Source organism: Microtus oregoni, unplaced genomic scaffold, assembly GCF_018167655.1.
Source record: "Microtus oregoni isolate MIOR12 unplaced genomic scaffold, Mior012 000007F_ref0000211, whole genome shotgun sequence".
NCBI classification, from domain to species: Eukaryota; Metazoa; Chordata; class Mammalia; order Rodentia; family Cricetidae; genus Microtus; species Microtus oregoni.
In genome coordinates, this window is record NW_024543066.1 from 53,365,230 (window position 1) to 53,387,234 (window position 22,005).

At 40.4% G+C, this 22,005-nt stretch overlaps 1 protein-coding gene and 1 pseudogene across 5 annotated transcripts in view; both read left to right on the top strand.

Moving 5' to 3' along the window:
- Ash1l (ASH1 like histone lysine methyltransferase) overlaps positions 1–22,005 on the top strand; it is a 162,365-nt gene that overhangs the window by 79,691 nt on the left and 60,669 nt on the right. The window lies entirely within an intron of this gene.
- LOC121450524 lies at positions 1,528–2,777 on the top strand (annotated as a pseudogene).

Consider the following 22,005-nt stretch of genomic DNA (forward strand, 5'->3'; position numbering starts at 1 on the left):
TGGCCAGCTTCTGTCCGCTTCTGTGTGTCTATCTTTGCACCCGGTGCACACCTGGTATATGTGGAGGCCAGAAGAAGAAATCAAGTTTCCCTTGTACTGGAGTTACTGGTGATTGTGAGCTGCCACGTGGGTGCTGGGAATTCAACTGGGGTCCTCTGGAAGAGCAGCCAGTGCTCTTGACCACTACGCCATTCTTCCAGCCCTTTTTAATGGTTTTCAAAATGTGTGTCATGTGTGGTGTGTAGGCGGGTGGGGGGGGGTTCATCCCACAGCATGCATGTGGAGGTCAAAGGACACCTGTGGTGAGTTGATTCTTTCTTACCATATATTCATGGGATCAAACTCTGGTCATCAGGTTTGCATGACACTTACTTTTACCCGTATGAGCCATCTCAGCAGCCCTGGCCAGCTGCTTCTAGGGAACAAGGACTACACAGTGAGACCCTGTCTCAAAAACAAACAAATAAATGGAAAGTTTGTTTCCTCTTCTTAGGACCAGTCTCAACTTAAAATTTTTGTAGTTTATCTCAGTATTAAAAGTCAGTAGTCGCCGGGCGGTGGTGGCGCACGCCTTTAATCCCAGCACTCGGGAGGCAGAGGCAGGCGGATCTCTGTGAGTTCGAGACCAGCCTGGTCTACAAGAGCTAGTTCCAGGACAGGCTCCAAAACCACAGAGAAACCCTGTCTCGAAAAACAAAAAAAAAAAAAGTCAGTAGTCACAAGGCTGTGTGGCACGTGCCTTTAATCCCAGCACTTAGGAGGCAGAGAGAGGTGAATTGAGTTGGAAGCCAACCTGGTCTACCAAGCAAGTTTCAGAACAGCCATGGCTACAGAGAAACCCTTTAAATTAGAAAGGCTGATTTAATTCCATAGTTTTTCTATTATCATTGGATAATAGATGTGATGTCCTTCTGCAGTTGTTGTTCCTTTCTCATTAGCATTTAGAAAATTCAAAGTTAATAAGTCATTATGCAGTCTATTTCTGGGTGTCTTTATTTAGAGTTCAATTTGGTCTTTCTATAACTTCCTGCCCTGTAGGATTGTGTGGTATACCTTTAATGTGCTCTATATGTAATAAGCAAAAAAAAACAAAAAAAAAACAAAAAACTTTCATTTTACTAGAGATTATGCTGGATGGAGCACTGTCACTCTTAATTTGTGCAGGTTACCCTTGATGACCATAACTTCTAGGAAACGTATGATTACCAAATCAGCCTTTTCCAAACTCAAAGCAGTTGCCCATTGAAAACCTGAATAGGTATCAGTGGTGTGGTGTGCATATTTTAATTTTCCAAATTATACAAAATGGAACACATCCATTTGCCTGATTTCATTCCTTTGAGTACCCTTTGGGTTGCTTCCTGCAGGTAGTGGAGTTTGGTTATATAAAAAATAACTAGGAAGAGGCAGGGCAGGTCGCAGGTGGCTCGGCGGACACGCCCCCTCACCCAAGGTCCCCTCCGCGCCTCTTTCCTCCACCTCTTTGCCTCCTTGCTTTCTTTGGTCAGAGAGGGCCAGAGCGAGAAGATGGCAAAGACATACGATTATTATCTGTTCAAACTGCTGCTCATCATCGACTCCGGTGGCGTCAGTAAAACCTGCCTCCTGTTCCCCTTCTCTGAGGACACCTTCAACACCTCCTTCATCTCCACCATCGGGATTGATTTTAAAATGAGAACAATAGAACTCAATGGAAAGGAAATTAAGCTTCAGATGTGGTACACAGCAGGTCAGGAAAGATTCCTAACAATCACAACAGCATACTATAGAGGAGCCATGGGAATTATGCTGGTCCATGACATCACCAATAAAAAGTCCTTTGACAATATTAAAAACTGGATAAGAAGCACTAAAGAACATGCCTCTTCAGATGTTGAAAGAATGATCCTGGGGCCTGGAGAGATGGCTCAGGGGTTAAGAACACTGAGTTCAATTCCCAGCAACCACATGGTGGCTTACAACCATCTATGAGATCTGGTGCCCTCTTCTGGCCTGCAGGCATACATGGAGCCAGACACTGTACATAATAAATAAATAAATCTTAAAAAAAAACAAAAAAGAATGATCCTGGGTAACAAATGTGATATGAATGACAAAAGACAAGTCTCAAAAAAAAGGGGGAGAAGTTAGCAATTGACCATGGTTTTAAATTTTTGGAGACAAGTGCAAAATCCAGCACAAATTTAAAGAGGCATTTTTTACACTTGAATGGGATATAATGACAAAACTCAACAGAAAAACATGACAGCAATTCATCAGGAGCCAGGCGGGCCAGTGAAAATAACAGAAAACCTATCTAAGAAGACAAGTCTTTTCCGTTGTTCATTGCTTTGATGAACTCTTCATTTCTGAGGCACTGCAGTATACCTAGAGGGCCCTTCCCTGCTTCTCTGAAAGCACAGGTTACCCAGCCTCAGAGCCACCTCGCCCAACTGCTGCGGAGAGCACCATGGAACTCTAGGCCTCTCAACACAGAACACCAAGTGGATTCCAGCCACATGACCTAGCAAAAGAGCAAGCTCCTTTCCTCAGACAGGGAAGCAATGATGTGGAGACACATGCAAGACTTAATTGGTTTTTCCTTGTTTGACTGCCTGTCCTGGAAGCTGCTATCTTTCTTTGCATATGAGTGTCAGTCTTTCTGTGGTACAGCATAATCTTAGACTCCTAACTGAGCACTTGAGTGGCATGAAATTCTAGACTTATGCCGGGCAATGGTGGCGCACGCCTTTAATCCCAGCACTCGGGAGGCAGAGGCAGGCGGATCTCTGTGAGTTCGAGACCAGCCTGGTCTACAGAGCTAGTTCCAGGACAGGCTCCAAAAAACCACAGAGAAACCCTGTCTCGAAAAACCAAAAAAAAAAAAAAAAAGAAATTCTAGACTTATATATTTGGGGACATTTAAAGACAGCAGAATATTAAACCGAGGTTGATATACTAAAATTAAAGAATGGTTGGCCTGGGATATATGACCAAAAGTTCCTCTATTGGTAGCATTTATTAAAGGGCTTTGATTTGCAGTGTTCTTAAAAACCATTAAATTCTGATTAACTTTTTAAATTCATAAAAATGCCTGTTTATTCACAGAGGCCATATCATTTTCATCTTTCAGGTGGTTATCAATTTTGCTCATCCCTGAGTAGCTGTTTTCTTTAAGATGGCTGCCGCTGCCTCCTCTCTGTAAACAGCTTGTAGAAAGCACTCTAGTCTCGCTGTTTCTTTTAGTGTTTTTTAGTTTTTGTCAAGACAGGGTTTCTCTGTTGCTTTGGAGCCAGTCCTGGAACTCACTCTTGTAGACCAGGCTGGCCTTGAACTCACAGAGCTCTGCCTCTGCCTCCCAAGTCCTGGGATTAAAGGAGTGTGCCGCCACCACCCAGCTAGTCTCACTGTTTATGAGGGTCATATTTGCTGTCCCTTTTCTTGCCTGACTTCTTGCCATTATTTACTTATCTAAAACTAATAATATATGTAAGAACTGTTGTGTCTGTATATGAGCTTCATGCATTGGGATTTCACATAGGGAAATTGTCATTAGAGCTTTATTTTCTTTCTTTTTTTCTTTCTTTTTTTGTTTTTGTTTTTGTTTGTTTGTTTGTTTTTTGAGACAGGGTTTCTCTGCAGCTTTGAAGCCTGTCCTGGAACTAGCTCTTATAGACCAGGCTGGCCTTGAACTCACAGAGATCCTCCAGCCTCTGCCTCCTGAGTGCTGGGATTAAAGGTGTGCCTCACCACCACCCGGTTTAGGGCTTTATTTTTACACCCAGCTATGGTCTTATTACACCAGAATATGTAAATATTCTTTCTTAGATTTACCCATTAGCTTGTATTACCCATTTCTTAACTATAGTCCCCATCTGTGAGAGAGTTAACAGAGGTTAGATTTATATTTCAGTTTGCATAAAACATACTTATATGGAGAGAAATTAGACATGCTGGTGTAAGATACAGCTCTTATATTTATGTCCAAGTGCAGTAAGAAGCCCTGCGACTTCCCTGACCACTGTGCAGGGAGATCACTTCAGCATCATCTGAAGATAGAGGTTAGAATAGGTTCCCAGTGAAACATTGTACAACTAAATGATTTACATGCTACTTAGTTACAGCACACTTCACTGTCTGATACCCTCAGACTCTCTTTGAAACTTCTGAGTCGAACTATTTTTTTTAATATTTATTTATTATGTATATAATATTCTGTCTATTTGTATGTCTACAGGCCAGAAGAGGGCACCAGACCTCATTAGAGATGGTTTTGAGCCACCATGTGGTTGCGGGGAATTGAACTCAGGACTTTGGAAGAGCAGGCAATGCTCTTAACTACTGAACCATCTATCCAGCCCATATATGTTGAAAATAATGATTTTTGGTTCTATTTGGTGTTTAAAAATATATATAAAAGTGATTAGATCTAGCAGTCCTACAGAAATCTTGTCTTTTCATTAGAGCACATACGATCCAGGTTTCAGCTCTCAGACAGCCATTGCTGAATGTATAGGACCCAGCCCTTTGCATTTAGGTTTGTAGTTAGAGATGTGGTGTGGCTATCTAGGCCAGAGCCAACCGAAAGTGACAGATAATTGTCTGTTCCCTGCTGAAACTCAAGAAATTTAGATTTCTCTTTAGTGTGTGTGCACACATGCGTGTGCACATTATTGTGATCTTACAGATGGGCTACATGGAGATTTTGCAGCAGTATTTGTGGGTCAGTGGCTGCACTTTATTAATATTATGCTAATTTTTTTGACAATAGTTGGACTCAGAAGTTTCAAAGAGAGTCTGAGGGTATCAGACAGTGAAGTGTGCTGTAACTAAGTAGCATGTAAATCATTTAGTTGTACAGTGTTTCACTGGGAACCTATTCTAGCCTTTATCTTCAGATGATGCTGAAGTGATCTCCCTGCACAGTGGTCAGGGAAGTCGCAGGGCTTCTTACTGCACGTGGACATTTTATGCAGTCTTTGTTATAAATTTCCTTTGAAGGACTGTTTTTTTTAAATTATGCCTCATTTAGCTAACTAATATTCTAATACCTGGAAGAAAAACAGTGAGCCAGCCTCTAAGCATTCAACAAAGTTTAGACAGCATGCTTTATCTTGTTTTGAACTGAAGACATCCTTGGAAAAGAGAAATTGACACCTTAGTTTCAAATAAAGCATGCATGTCAATATCCAGTAGCATACAAAAAAATGTTACTGCCCTGTCCGTCAGTGAATTTAGTTGTGCAATATACAATGGATTGTTCCAAGTAAGAAATGATCACTGCAATTTAAAGGCTCGAAATTCTGAGAATCTCTGTTAGAGCTTATGAAGTATCTTCCTCTGAGCAGTACAACAACAAATTAGCAGACTTTCTCTTCAAGCTTATGACTTAGATGCTTTTAAAAATATATCTTGATCTTTAAAGATGAGATTCTAAGCCTAGAATTTTAAAACCACATTTCATTATGTTGGTTTACTTGTAACAGCGTAAACGAATGCAGACAGATTGTAACAATATATATAGTTTTAATGTCGAAATAGACTTACAGAACCACCGTTCCCGCGGAGACCAGGAAAGCAGAAGAGACAGCTCGGAGCACGGTAGCCAAATTTTTAGGCAGACATTAGCCCGAGGCGAACACGCCCCCTAAGAGGCGGGACTTATCCCTACATTTACTGATCTCAAAATTTCTTCAATTCAGTTTTTTAGACTTCAAAAAAACCTAAACAAAACAAAGAACCTTCATTTATGTTTCTCATTACACCCAGTGGCAGAGAAGACTGTCTGAAAATGAAATCCTTTGCTTCAGAAGGACATAGCAGGTCAGGAGATACTAATAAAATTTATGAGTGCCATGTTCATTAGAAAGAAACTAAATGACTGAGTATAGAAAAGAAAATCAGCAAGCATTTGTTTTAAGGATTTCCACATTTTAACTTTGTGTCTTGAGATGTGTGCCATATGCCTGGAACTAACAGAACTTTGTATTTCATCCTTGTACCTTTTTTAAAAGTGAACTTCTGATTGTTCATTCCAATGGTCTTACAGATGGGTTTGTCTTGACTGCAGCTGATGCCACAGTTCCCTTAATGCAAACGCTATGAACTGTCTGATGAAAATCATGCCCCCATGGGAACTATGAAGGTTTTTCATAGACTTGTGTGCTTAAACATATTTTCCTTTGCTTACTGTGGAAAGCTCCTGCGGATAATACAGACCTGTCTTGTGGCTGGTCTGCTGAAGCCAGGTCATTAACTATACTGATACTGAAGCTGTGTTTTTAAAAAAATGGATTTTATTCAAGGTGGACTTTTTTTTACAATAATGTTCATCTAAAATAAAAACTACATAATGAAAAAAACTACATTCCATTCCATTACAATTTTCTTGGCTTGTTCCCACATAATGAAAAAGGTTTCTTTTGAACCTTTGTTATTGACATGATGGGTTTTGTTTTTGTTTTTCTTTTTCTTTTTTTCTTCTGAGGCCTCCAGCGCATTTCCTATCAATAGTTAACCAGTTTCTTCATTTCTTTTGGCTAGAGGCTCCTGGCAGACCTGTATGGGATAGGATTATGTGTTATATATTTGGGACAATTCATTTTCCTGGTTATTTCTTATAACTGAATAATAAAGTCAGTTCTGTTTCATCTGGTATAAATTCAGCAGTTTCAATATGTAAAACAACTCTTTCAGTAACTATGTTGAGAGGTTCTTTAAAATCCCTTTGTACCATGAGAATAGCATATAATTCTAATTTTTGTACAGACACATAAGGCCTTTGATCCACTTTTCTTAAATTTTGTGATTTGTAGCCTGTCTTTCCTGATTTGTTTGTATCAGTATAGGTTGTAAGGGCTCTAGTTATTGGTGTGTCCCATACAGTGCAAGGAAGGATCCAGTTAATTCTCTTCATAAGTTGAATTCTCTTGCTTTTGGGATAGTTGTTGCTAATCTCTCCCTAAAAAATTACTGCAAATTCTTTGCCAGGTTCACTTTCTGCTCATAATTTGTCAATTTCATCATTAGTGAATGGTACTACAATTTCTGCTAGGTCTATTCCAGCTAATTGACGAAGTCTTAATTTTTTCCTTTAAAATTAACTCAGAGACCTTTTCCACACGAGTTTTTAATTTTTTACTTGTTTTATGTGGTTAAAAGATTCATTCTAAGATAATATCTTCCCTCTGCATTAAAATTTTTGTAGGGGAATGGTTGGAGGGTAATATGACCAGAATGCAGTTAAGCTTCAGATCCACACAATCCATATGTGCCTTCTGTAATTTCTCTTCCACAAAAGCCAATTTTCTGTCAGCTTCATCTGATAATTCTCTTGGACTGGTTAAATTCTTGTTACCACTTAAGGTTTTTTTTTGTTTTTTTGTTTTGTTTTGTTTTTTGTTTTTTGTTTTTTTTTTGGATTTTTCGAGACAGGGTTTCTCTGTAATTTTTGGTTCCTGTCCTGGAACTAGCTCTTGTAGACCAGGCTTGCCTCGAACTCACAGAGATCCACCTGCCTCTGCCTCCCGAGTGCTGGGATTAAAGGCATGTGCCACCACCGTCTGGCTCCCACCTAAGGTTTTGAACAAATTACTCAGTTTGTTTTTCATCCCCAATAGGACATGTCTCCTACCAATCTCTGGAAGTCATTAAGAGTCTGCAGTTGATCTCTCCTAATTTGCACCTTTTGGGATCCAGTTCTTTTGTAAACCTATTTTATATTTTAAATAATTAATAGAATCTCTGTATTTTTCAGGACCAGTTTGTAATCCCTAAGAAAGCAAAACTTTCTTTTTTAAACATTCTTTCTAAAGTATTTACATTTGAATCAGCTAGGAATATGTCATCCATGTAAGGGCAAATTATGGACTGAGGAAATTGATTATATATCATTTTTAATGGCTGTCATACAAAATATTAGTGCAGGGTGGGACTATTTTACATTCTCTGTGGGAAAACTTTCTATTTGTTGGACTCTAGCGTCCAAACACCGAGGAGGAGTCGCCCCCAGAGACCATCTCACACGCCACAGCCGATGCAAAAGCATGAGGATTTTATTAATTCTGTCATGACAGGGTCCCTCAGCATTCGGGAAGCCAAAAGACCTCCAATAGCTGGTACAGTCTACTTTTAAAGGGGCCACAGAAGCTAGGGGGGTTGTTCTTTGACTATTCTGATTGTCTTATTCGAAAGGGCTATTACCAATAATTGACTGGAGAGCTGTTGCCAGATCAGATGAGGTAAGAGGTCATTTTGACCCCATTTCCCAGGGGACCGAACCAAAATGTAACGTATATGGGTAATTGTTCAGGAACTGAGTACGTGCTAGTGTAGCTGTTAGGTCCTTGGTTCCCAGGGGAGGAGGGGAAGCACTATGGCACAGAGGCTGAGAGGATTCAGAATTGTCAAAAATGGCTTCAGGATTGTCGTAAAGTCTTACATATTGATCTCTCTTAACATTATGAGAATTAGGGGCTGGAGAGATGGCTCAGAGGTTAAGAGCACTGACTGCTCTTCCTGAGGTCCTGAGTTCAATTCCCGGCAACCACATGGTGGCTCACAACCATCTGTAATGAGATCTGGTGCCCTCTTTGGGTCAGCAAACATACAGACAGTCAGAACACTGTATACATAATAAATAGATAGATAGATAGATAGATAGATAAATCTTTAAACATTCTGAGAATTATTATAAGTAAATACCATGAAGGCAAATTTTTATCTGTGTTATAGGTATAGTGAAGGCACCATTTTTTATTTATTTATTTATTTTTTAGGTTTTTCGAGACAGGGTTTCTCTGTGGTTTTGGAGCCTGTCCTGGAACTAGGCACCATTTTTTAAATCAATAACTATGAGTGGCTATCCTTTAGGTAATGAGGGATTGCAAAGGAGTACCAGACTGTAGAGAGCCATTGCCTGCATCACCTTGTTGACAGCTCTTAGATTTGTCACTACTCAACATTTTCCAAATTTCTTTTTAAAAACAAATACAGGAGAATTCCAAGGGCTGGTAGATTCTTCAGTATGCTGAGCATCTAGCCACTCCTGTACCAGCTGTTCTAAGGCTTGCAGTTTCTCTGTTGTTGAAGGCCTTTGCTCAACCCTTATGGGCTTGCCTGTCAACCATTTACAGTTAGGACTGTTGGTGCCTCTGAATGGTCGCTGACTGTGCTTTATGGTGCCTTCTAATACTTTGCCCGGAAACATACATTAGTTTATGGTTTGTTTCTAAGATTGGAGGAATGTTGATCTGGGTATTCCATTTCTGTAACAAATCACATCCCCACAAATTTATTATTGTTAGCTACATAAGGCTTTAATTTTCCCTTCTGTCCTTCTGGCCCTATACCTTTGACCCATCTTGTGCTCTGTTTTACCTGAGATAGTGTTCCATTCCCTAAAAACTGAACAATTTCCTCCTGAAGAGGCCAGTTTGGATGCAAGATTCCAGAGCACTATGATTTCTTTCTTTAAATATCTGGAAATCACCTCTCCTTCCAAGCATCATCATGGTCATGAGATTCAATATTGATTGTATCTCAGATCTGTTCACCCAAGAGTACTGATCTTGCCTTTAATGGCCTAATTACTCCCTTTGCATTGTACATTAGCATTTTCAAAAGCCAGAGATACAATTATAATTTATCTAGCTTCTGAATTTGGTATTATTCTATTTACTGCTAAAGTCATTCTTTGTAAGAGATCTGTGAAGGTTTCCTTTGGGTCCTATATAACTTTTTAGTAAATGACTCAATTGTCTTTCCTATTTCTCCAGTTCTGTCCCAAGCATTCAGAGCTGCTGTATGGCATACAGCCAAGGTGTGGTCATCATAGAGATTGCTTTTGTTCACTAGCATAATCTCCCTGTCCAAGAAGTTGGTCTTGGGAGATTTCCATTCCTCTAGCCTTACTTTGTTGTTCAGTGGTTTTAGCCTCATCTACCAGGTCCTCCATTGTAATTGAGAATCAGGCTCCAAGCTGCTATAGCCAAGTCTCTCCAGTCTTGAGGAATAATTCTATCACAAATTGACCATTAGTTTAAGATCTGATTGACAAAAGGTGAATGCATGCCATATGAGACTATTGCTTCCTTAAATTTCCTTAAATCTAACATTTCCACATTCAGCTCTTGCACAGCCTTGGGGATATCTATCATTTGTCATTTGTTTTTGTAGGGTTACTGGATAAATTTAAGCTGGCTATTTGAAACCTTAGGCTGTTCCTCTCTAACCTTAAAGTGCAGTGCTGAGATTGGTTCCTTTAAATGCCTCTGTCTGGATCTAAATATCTCTATGATCTGTTTTAATAAGTTTTCTAAGTCCTGTATCATGACACTCATATCAACCATCTTTTTAAAGGATAAACCAAGATTTATCAAACCAGCAATAATCATTATCAAAATGATCATTAACATTATGCCAGTCTCGATTCAGTTGATTATCCCTTCACTTAATTGTTTCAATTTTAAACTATCCACTATTCTATCACACAGAGACCTAACTCCATCCATCATAATAGTGTTTCCCATTTTTTAATGTAGAAAAAATTTCTTTTAACTAATACTTTCCTTTAAGAATTCTGTAACGGTGTAAATGCAGACAGATTGTAAAAATATATATACAGCTTTAATGGCGAAATAGACTTACAGAACCACTGTTCCTGCGGAGACCAGGAAAGCAGAAGGGACGGCTGGGAGCATGCTCGCCAAATTTATAGGCAAACATTAGCCCGAGGCGAACATGCCCCCAAGGGGCGGGACTTATCCCTACATCTCCCCTTTTTGTCTAAATAAGACAGAACCAAACCAAATACAACTATATACAATAACAACAAATAATAAATATAACAAACAATATTGAGAACAAAAGCTTTGCTAAACATTCTATCTCAAGGAGTCCAAATAATGTAGAGAGTAACTACAATTATATAATCTTCAACTCCGTCAAAGATCTGAGAAGGGAATAAACACTACTCAACAAACGAGATATATCCAAAATGTGCAACAATTGACAGAGACAACTGACTACCTGGGCAATCACCCAAAGTCTCGTTTGCAATGTTGAGTCAACCAATTTTGGCTAAGGCCTAACATAACTGACATACCATTATTAAAGGCAATGAACTTTTCAAAACTATCTTACCCTGTCTTGGCAGGATATGACAGTCCTGTTTTATCCATTGATGCACGCTCTGTATCTCTGTCAGTGGTTAAGGTATGGGCATTTCTTTGCCCAAAGGCCAGTTCTGCCAAATAGAAAGGCTCCAGATGGAGTGTCTTTGGTGCTCAACATTCTCTCGGGAATAGAGCGGTGTTGCCAGGAGCAATTGTGTCTCACTATCACGAAACTCTGAGTTAGATTAAAGGCCATTTTCTACAGCTCTTTGAAGAGGTCGAAGATTATCTATCTATACTGAGTATAATCTCTATATATCTAGAGAACCTGATTAGTCTAATTATAAATGACAAACTTAGATGACTACTTATCTATATAATTCTCAAAATCTATCTAACTTAAAGACTAAGACAATAAACAACTGTGTAACAAATGAGGATAATGACCTCCAAATATAAACACTGTACAAATATACATTGCAATATGGTAAATATATATCAATGCACAAACATTATATAAGTATCTTAATCAGAGGTAGAAATGTACACTGCAATATGGTAAATATATACAATATATATTTATCAATATAATATATATCAATACATAAAAAATATTTTAAACAGAGATAGAAACATGCATGCATACAATAGTCAATATAATTTAACTTTGTATCAATATACAAGAATGGATACCAATATATTTGTCTAAAAGCAGTAACTCACAATTATAAATCTATTATCCCATCATTTCCTCTTTTTTTTTTTTTTTTCAAAATGATCCCTGAGCTTATAAAATTCCTCCCCCAACCTCCCAACCCCTAAGTGATGTCCCTAAACCCAGGGGTAAACTTTACTGGGAGAGGGGACGTCGTCCTCTAGAATTACTTCCAGCTGTCATGGGGGCGACGTTCTTTCTGGGGGATCCTGTGAAAGTAAAATGATGGTTAAATTTCAAGATCAATGTCTTTTAAAATTGCAAATAGTCTCTGAATATTTTGTGGAGGTCTGGCCAGAATGTTGTACAAGATGTGCACCATTTCAGCTAACCAAGTTGGGATCATCTTGTGCAGCTGGTATCCAAAACAGGTCTTGTAGTAGCGCTATCAGTATCATGACGTCATATCAACCAGGTAGAGTTGTTGTTGTGGGGCCCCATCTTCTTCCTGGAAACTTCAAATGTCACTTCAGGAAAAACTCATTGTTCGTTGTGAAAAACTTAAACATTAATCATATAGACATATATAGACATACATATATACAATGAAAGGCAAGATAGATATATTCAATGAAAAGTATGATAGATATGAAGAAAAGCAAAGATGTTTTCTCACCTCATATTTCTTTCTGTCCCATATCATGGCTCTTGACATGAGACAGAAACTCCAGAAACTCTGGGTTTTTCTCTTACTAACAGGCTTGGAATTGGAGAGGGACTGAGCCAGAGTCCAACTTCAAAACCAGCTCTACATATTTATAAAGAAATGTTTAATAAGACATATATATATAAAAATTAATACTTACAAATTGTGTCCATCCATCAGTAATTAAATATTCAGGGTCCCTTAATTTCTTTGAAGATGAGTATTTTCCTGTGGAGATAAGAAAAGAACCCTGCCTCCAACCTATCTGTATTTCTTACCATCAGTATGCTCGCCATCCTTATGAAAGAATTGTTATTTATCTTTTCCAAGTGGCTTCTCTTCTTCAAACCGAACCTTTATTAATTTTGACGGTATCCACAATTTTTCCTCACCCGTGGAGATAAGAGCAAAACCCCTTCCCCAACGTAGCACATCTCCTGGCTTCCATTGTGAGGTCAGCACATCCTTGAAATAAACTGGTTGATTTAGTTCAGTAGACTTTTCCATTATCCAATGTCTTTCTGCAGCCATTGTTCCCTTCTCATTAGCATTGAGAAAATTCAAGGTTAACAAAGCAGTATGTAACCTATTTCTGGGGGTGTTTTCCACCCCTTTCTGTTTGTTCAACATATCCTTTATAGTTCGATTTGATCTTTCTACGACTGCTTGACCTGTAGGATTGTATGGTATACCTGTAACATGCTTGATATTGTAATAATCAAAAAACCGTTTCATTTTCCTAGAAAGATAAGCAGGACCATTGTCCATCTTTATTTGTGTAGGTATACCCATGACTTCTAATAAATGAGTGATTACTGAATCAGCTTTTTCTGAACTTAAAGCAGTTGCCCACTGAAAGCCTGAATAAGTGTCAATGGTGTGATGAACATATTTTAATTTGCCAAATTCTGCAAAGTGGAGCACATCCATCTGCCAGATTTCATTCCTTTGGGTGCCCTTTGGATTAGCCCCTGCAGGCAGTGGCATTTGGTTATAGAAAGAGTTAAGTAGGGCATTTCTTTACAATCTCCTTTGCTTGTTGCCATGTAATTGAAAATTCTTTCTTCAAACCTTTGCTATTAACATGATGTTTTTTTATGAAATTCAGAGGCTTGTAGCACACTACCAATGAATAATTGATCAATTTCTGCATTACCTTGTGCTAGAGGACCTGGCAGACCCGTATGGGATCGGATGTGTGTTATGTACATAGGGCAAAGCCTGTTCCTGATCAAATCTTGAACCTGGAGAAACAATGAGGTTAGTTCTGTATCATCAGGTGTAAATTTAGCAGTTTCAATATGTAAAATAACTCTTTCTGCGTATTGTGAATCAGTGACTATATTAATAGGTTCTTTAAAATCCCTTAGCATCATAAGAATGGCATATAATTCCGCCTTCTGGACAGAATTATAAGGACTTTGTTCCACCTTACCCAAGTCTTCTGATTTGTAACCTGCCTTTCCTGATTTATTGGCATCAGTATAGAATGTACAGGCTCCAGTTATTGGAGCATCACGGATGATTCAAGGAAGAATCCAAGAAGTTCTCTTTATGAAGTTAAGCCTCTTGCTTTTTAGATAGTTGTTATTAATGTCTCCCAAAAAATTAGCACAAGCTCTTTGCCATGGTTTATTATCTTTCCATAACTTCTTTAGTTCATCAGCAGTGAAAGGCACTATAATTTCTGCTGTGTCTATGCCTGCTAGTTGACAAAGTCTCAGCTTGCCTTTTATAATTAACTCAGAGACTTTCCACATAAGTTTTCAGTTTCTTACTTGGTTTATGTGGTAAAAAGATCCATTCCAAAATAATATCATCTCTCTGCATTAAAATTCCTGTAGGAGAAATTTTTGATGGTAGTATGACGAGAATACAATCGAGCTCTGGATTCACCCTGTCCACATGTGCCTGTTGTAATTTCTCCTCAATCATTGTCAATTCCTTTTCTGCTTCAGCTGTTAATTCTCTGGGACTGTTTAAATCTTTATTACCATCCAAGGTTTTGTTCAAATGAATTATTAGATCAGGTGTTATTCCAATAGCTGGTCGTAGACTGGAAATGTCTCCGAACAGTCTTTGAAAGTCATTAAGAGTCCGTAGGCAACTCTCCTAATTTGTGCTTTTTGTGTCTTAATTTTTCGCAAACCTATTTTATAACCTAAATAATTAACAGAATCTCCCTTCTGAATCTTTTCAGGAGTGATTTGCAATCCCCATTTAGGTAAAAGTATCTTTATTTCTTCATACAGTCTGTTCAAGGTATCCATGTTTGAATCGGATAACAAAATGGCGTCCATGTAATGGTATACTATAGATTTGGGAAATTTCTTGCATATTATTTGCAATGGTTGGTTCACAAAATATTGGCACAGGGAGGGGCTATTTAACATACCCTGGGGGAGGACGGTCCAGTGGTACCTCCTCGAAGGTTGAGAATTGTTATAAGTAGGCACTGTGAAGGCAAATTTTTCTCTATCTTCTTTTTGCAAAGGTATAGTGAAAAAACAATCCTTTAAATCAATAACTATGAGAGGCCATCCTTTTGGTAATAAAGAGGGCAAAGGAATTCCAGATTGCAGAGGGCCCATAGGTTGAATAACCTTGTTGATGGCCCTGAGATCTGTCACCATTCTCCATTTACCTGATTTTTTCTTAACCACAAATACAGGAGAATTCCAAGGGCTGGTAGATTCTTCTATATGTCCAGCATCTAATTGTTCTTGTACCAGCTGTTCTAAAGCCTGTAACTTTTCCTCAGCTAAAGGCCATTGCTTTGTCCATATTGGTTTCTCAGTCAACCATTTTAGAGGCAAGGCTGTTGGTATCTCTGAAGGGACATCAATTGCTTGTTCTTGTACAGCCCGAATGGCCGGTTTTCTCCGTTTGTAATATCTTTTAATATTATTCTCAGAAATATAGGCTCTAGAAGTAGCAGGAATGTTAATTTCGGTATTCCATTGTTGTAATAGGTCACGACCCCATAAATTCATTGCGATATTGGCTACATATGGCCTTAATTTTCCTATTTGTCCCTCTGGCCCTATACATTCAACCCATCTCGTGCTCTGCCTTACTTGAGATAGGGTTCCAATTCACAGGAACTGAACATTTACATTCTGAAGAGGCCAATACGGATGCCAAGATTCTGGGGTAATGATACTTACATCAGCACCTGTGTCCAGCAGGCCAGTAATAAAAATGCCATTCACACACACTCTCAGTTTAGTTCTTTGATCATTTATAGAAGTTTGCCAAAACACACGTAACTTATCTTTCTGATCATTATTGCTTGTAACAGTAGGCATGGGGCTTCCTAATTGTCCTGATGAGGCACGTTCTCTGCAGAAACTGGAAATGACTGAACCATGTTTGCCATGGGGGCCTGCGAGGCCCCCCCTCTCACGTTTCCCGTCTGTATCAGGTTGCCTTGTCTATCTCTTGTAGACCTGCATTCATTCGTCCAGTGTCTGCCTTTTCCACATCTTCTACATAAACCTGAAGGCTGAGTCCTCCTATTCCTGTTGTTTCTAGAAGATGCATTATTATTATTTCTGAAAGATGCATTGTTATTATTATTATTATTATTTCTGAAAATCCGTTGTCTACAATTCCTTTTCATATGACCCATTTTGCCACAATTAAAACATTTGGTATTCTGGTGTCTCCTTTTACCATTGGAAATTGCTTCTTCTACCCATGCTTCAGTGCCATAATCAAATGTATCAACATTGAGTGTATGCAAGACCCATTCTTCCAAGGGCGCTGATCTGAGCTTTAAAGGGCCCAAAATCATTTTGCATTCCACATTTGCATTTTCATAAGCGAAAGACTCAATCATTATACGTCTTTCTTCTAGGTCAGTTATCCCTATTTGTACAGCCTTAGTTAATCTTTGTAAAAAGTCACTAAAGGGTTCTCTCTGACCCTGTTTAACTCTGACAAATGATTCCATTCTCTGTCCTGGGTCTTGTACCCTGTCCCAAGCCCTTAAGGCTGCTGTAGTACACATGGAGAGTGTGTTTTCATCCAAATTAGCTTGTTCCTGAGGGTCGGGAAAAGAGCCCTTCACCTAGAATTTTATCTAGGGAAATCTCAATTCTCTTTGCTTTTTCCTGATGTTCTAAGAGTCTAGCCTCTTGCCTGAATAAGCATTTCCATTTCAATTGCGGTCCACTCTCAAGTACCGCAGAGCTCAGCTGGAGCCAGTCCGAGGGGGTTGCTCTGCTTGTCGTGGCCCAAGTTCTTAGCATCTCTTTAACAAAAGAAGCTTGCATCCCAAAAGTCATGACAGCCTGTTTTATTTCCTTGAGATCATTCATACGGACAGGCTCCCATGTATCCTCCTTGATGACCCTAGGGTTTCTGGAACCAATCACCTTCTCTGTTGTTATTACTGGAAAGGCAGGTAGAGCTGTAGGTAGAGCTTTGTGGAAATTGTCCCGGAGAGATTTACCCACAGATGTAGTTAAAATTTGCCTTTCTACTCTTTGCTTTTCTTCATCAGAATTTAGAAATTCCTCAATCTTTTCAATTCTATTCACCATTGCCTTCTGCAATGTCTGAATCTCCTGTCCAGAATTATGTTCCAAAGCCTTCATTGAGGATTCTAAAGTACGAAGTTTGTCCGTTAGAGATAACATCTCATCTTTGGACATAATTTTTATGGCATAAACCATGCCTTCTTGTATTGACAATCTTTCCGTCAATCTGTCATAAGCTTTAGACAAAATCCGATTGTCACATTCAGCAGTTTTGATTCTCTCAGTTAATGTTTCATTTCCTACAGAAAGGGACTGAAGCTTACGATCCAAATCAGCTGTTCCCTCTTCCATAGTAATGAATTTCTCCTTAATATCAGCCACTAATATTTCAGTTCCTACAGAAATGGACTGAAGCTTATGATCCAAATCAGCTGTTCCCTCTTCCATAGTAATGAATTTCTCCTTAACATCAGCCTGGAGAACTTCAAACTGATTCTTGAGAAGATTGTTGTCATTCTCAATTGTTTTTAAGCGTTCAATCTCTGCCTTAAGAATCATGGATTCGTCTCGTAAAGACTTTATCATATTTCTATTATCAAACCATTTAGTGCCAATGAAAACTATGAATCCCAGAAAGATCCATAGATGTGGGGTGATAGACACCTCTTGTAAAATCTCCCACATGGTACAATTCAAAAAACTGTTAAATTCTTGAACAGTAACATGTTCAGACATTTTATTTTTAAAAGAAATTTTTTTTTACCTGCAATGATCGGCTCGTGCCAGTGGTGGTCTCTGTGTTTTTGGAGCCTGTCCTAGAACTAGCTCTTGTAGACCAGACTGGCCTGGAACTCACAGAGATCCGCCTGTCTCTGCCTCCCAAGTGCTGGGATTAAAGGCGTGCACTACCACCGCCTGGCCGGCCTCAAACTCACAGAGATCTGCCTGCCTCTGCCTCCCAAGTGCTGGTATCAAACGCGCGCGCCACCACTGACCAGCCAAGTCACTTTGTATCAGATCAAATCTGCCGCTTTGGCAGCTTTTGTTGCAAAACTGCAGGTACTTGAGTTTCTGTTAATTCAGGCAGTAGGGTTCCACTCCAAACTTAGCCAAGGCAGGCAGGGAGGGGTTAATTGCTCTGGCGAGCAGGCGGGGCAGAATGGGCCTGTGTGGCCGAGTGTGTCTCAGACTTGGCACTGGGGCCCCGAGTCATGAACTAAAAAACAGCACCCAGGAGGGTGCTGTGTTAGCTAGCGGGCTACCCGTTTGAGTCGGGGGCAAAATAGCCCAACATTGGACGCCAAAATGTAACGGCGTAAACGAATGCAGACAGATTGTAAAAATATATATACAGCTTTAATGGCGAAATAGACTTACAGAACCACCATTCCAGCGGAGACCAGGAAAGGTGAAGGGTCGGTTGGGAGCATGGTCGCCAAATTTATAGGCAAACATTAGCCCGAGGTGAACATGCCCCCCAAGGGGCGGGACTTATCCCTACATAATTCTCAATTGTTTCACTAAATTTGTTGACAGTGATGATGGAATGTGAGCATGTCTGGGAGGAGACCACCAGCAGTGCACAGCCTAAGGACAGCTGCAGCTCCTCGTGTGGAGAGGGGCTTAGGGAAAATCCACAACCCTAGGGGGAGAGACCCAGCTGTCTAAAAACTGTACATGGGATTGTGTGGAAGAAGCATGTGTGTAGGAGCTGCCCTATAGCAGAACCAGCTGGTCTAGGGCTGGTAAATCCCATGGCGTTTGGAGGCCAGGTGTTTCTGAAGTTTGGGTGGCAGCTGGAGGCTGTTGTAGAGAAATAAAACAGGAAATTCCCAAAATCACGCAGAGGCTTGAGGGTAAAAACAAAAGAAAACCTACCCACTGTAACAATGACTCCAGCAGGAGTGGCCCCCCCAAAAAAAACATTTCCTGTGTGTGCCAAGGGCTACAAAGCCAGAGGCACGTGGCCCTAAAGCTGGATACCAGCTGTTGCATGAATTCTAATTAGGCTTAATAATAAAAACCTGGAGTCAGATATTGGGATAAACGCTGAAAGATCAGAACCAAAAGGACACGCCACAGCCAATTCTTACCTTAGTAATTTTTCAACCAAAAAAGGGCCAAGCTTCTGCCTCCTCCCTTTGTCCCATCTTAAAACTTTCTGTCTGTCTGTCTGTCTGTCTGTACAGACCTGCAGGCCTCTATAGTTAACTAGTGACTGGCTCTGCCCTCTGATCTTTAGGCAGTTTTTATTTGTTAGAACACAAACAGAATATCACCACAAAGCTGCATGACAGCCACCAAAGGAAAAAAAGCTGGCGGGCACCATTCCAATGAACAGGTATTGGGTAGAGCAATAGGAGAGAAGGAGAAGCACTGTGGTTCGTGTACTGTGGAGAGAAGCCCATCTGAAGGTGTGGCGGTTTTGAGGAACAGACTAATAGGAGTTTCTGGGTCATGCTGCTGCTGGGTCTACACTAATCTGAGTGGCCTCTGCTGCCACCTGAGGTCATGGTTGAAATTACCTGGCGCGAGTGAGAAGGAAGCACAAAACAAGTAGCAAACCTGCTTAGGAGGTTATTAGAGGAGAAGTGTACAGGCCTGGGGAAGTCCATGTGCAAAGAGAGGGAGAGAGAGAGGGCTGAAGATGGCCCATCCAGCTTTTAAAGGCTGTCTAGCACATGCACACAGGGGGATGACAAAGCCACGTCATACACAGATGACAGAGCTCACGCATACACACAAGGTCTTACGTAGCCGCTGCCATATGTAGGGATGCAACCATGATGCGCATGGGTCATGCAGGGCCTTTTAATGTCCCCAGGGCGACTAGGTATTTTTACCTGAGGGCTTGTCCGCACATGTGTGGCCCTGGAACCTGGAAGTGCCAGCCCTGCTGGTTGACTAGAATCATAACAATGGTGACATTATGTCTAGCCTGAACTGCATCTGAGGACCATGTCTGTGTCCATGGCCCTATTACCACCCCAGTTTTGTGCTGATTGATACCAATGGTCAATGTTATCACCAGGGTACAGAGGAGAGCTGGCCCCCGTGGCCTGGGCACTGGAGAGCTGCCCTTGACCCCTTCCAGAGAGAGGTCTGACCAGTGGAATCCCAGACAGGCTCATATTGAGGTCTTTGACCTGGCCCATCCAGCGTCTATCCCACATGTGACCTGTAGGAGCATGTGAAGTGACCAGTGATATAAAGCTGCAGCCGCAGGATCTCCATAATTTCAGGCAAAAGAAGTCTAGCCTAGAGAAGTTTCGGTGAGGATCCTGTGTTGATGGTGTACCAGAAGCCAGAGGCCTTGAACCAAACCAGCAACTCATTGCAGTGGACATTGACAAGTTGTGCTGTTTGTGGAAAGGTGTGCTTCATGACACACTGCTCTCAAGATGGAGGACTGAAGTTATGGTGTTGTTTTCGTTTTTGTTTGGTTTTTGGATTTGTTTGGGTTTTTTTGGTGGGGAGGGCTACAAGGATGGAGGGTAGACATGGAAGGACTGGGAGATGAGTGGGTTAGGGCGCAGGATGCAAAATTCCCAAAGAATCAATTAAGAAACTATGTTAATATATTTTTTAAAAAGCAGTTCAATTTGTAGGGGGAAAAAGTTAATAGGATCTTAAATTCACGTGTACTTTCCCCCTCTTTGTGTAGCCCTGGCTGTCCAGGAACTCATTGTATAGACCAGACTGGCCTCAAAGAGATCTGCCTGCCTCTGCTGCCTTCTAAGTGCTGGGGTTAAAATAGGCATAGGTTTTTTTTTGTTTTTTTCCGAGACAGGGTTTCTCTGTGTAATAGTCCGGCTGTCCAGAAACTCCCACCTCTGCCTCCTGAGTGCTGGGATTAAAAGCATGCACCACCTCCGCCCAGCTAGGTTTTTTATTTTAATTATGTATGTGTTTGTATCTGTGTGTGAGTATGTTGCATGTTCAGCAGCCAGATGAAGATGTCAGCTCTTGTGAAGCTGGAGTTACAGGCAATTGACCACCCAATGTGGGTACTCAGAACCAAACTTTGGTCCACTTTGGGGGGCCATCCTAACCAGTGAACCATCTCCCCAGCCCCCTGCACGTTCTCTTCTTCCCCTGTCCCTTTAAACTGTTTTGTATGTCTGTGCTTGTGTCTATATATGTGAAGTATGGTCCTGAATTCTGGAATGCACATTACCCCGTGTTCATCTAAAAGTCAGAGAAGCCAGACATGTGGCCCACACCTTTAATCCTAAAGAGGCAGAGACAGGCAAATCTCTGTGGTGTGTGTGTGTGAGTGTGTGTGTGTCTGGAATTCAGAGATGTGTGCCTGTGTGGTGTGTGCATGGTGTGTGTGTGTGTGTGTGTGTGTGTGTGTGTCTAAAAGCCAGAGGCACCTGGGTGGTGGGGACACACCTTTAGTCCTAGCACTCTGGAAGCAGAGGCCAGCGGATCTCTGTGAGTTCAAGGCCAGCTTGGGCTAAAAGAGTTATTTCTGGAACAGGCTTCAAAGCTACAGAGAAACCCTGTCTCCAAAAACACAAACAAACAAATAAATAGGTGGATTAATAAGTCAGAGTGGTTCTCCTTCCACCATGGATTCTGAGAACCATCATGCTGGGTGACATGTATTCTTCAGTTATATAAATTCAAGAATGTCCTTTTTCATTTTCTTTTTATTATATTGTTTAATTTTGAGTGTGGGAATATTTTCCACAACGCTGCATCGAACAATTTGTAGCAATGCATTCTCTCTCTTTCTAGCATGTGAGTTCCAGGTATGGAATTCAGGTAGTCAGACTTGATGGCAGGTAACTTTATCTGTTAGCCAGTCTGGATTTCTGCCCCTCACCCTTTAGTTGTTTTAGATTTTGTTGTTGTTGGTGTTGTTTTGTGTATAATTCTTTTTCCCGGATGGATATATATTTATCACGTGTACCTGGTGCTTGCAGAAGTCCAAAGAGGGCATCAGCTCCCTGAAACTCGGTTGTAAACCCTGTCCTCTGCAAGAACTCTTAACCACTGAGTCCAGTAATTAAAAACTCCTTAGTATTTATTTAATTTCATTGTGACTTAGTGATTTCAGTT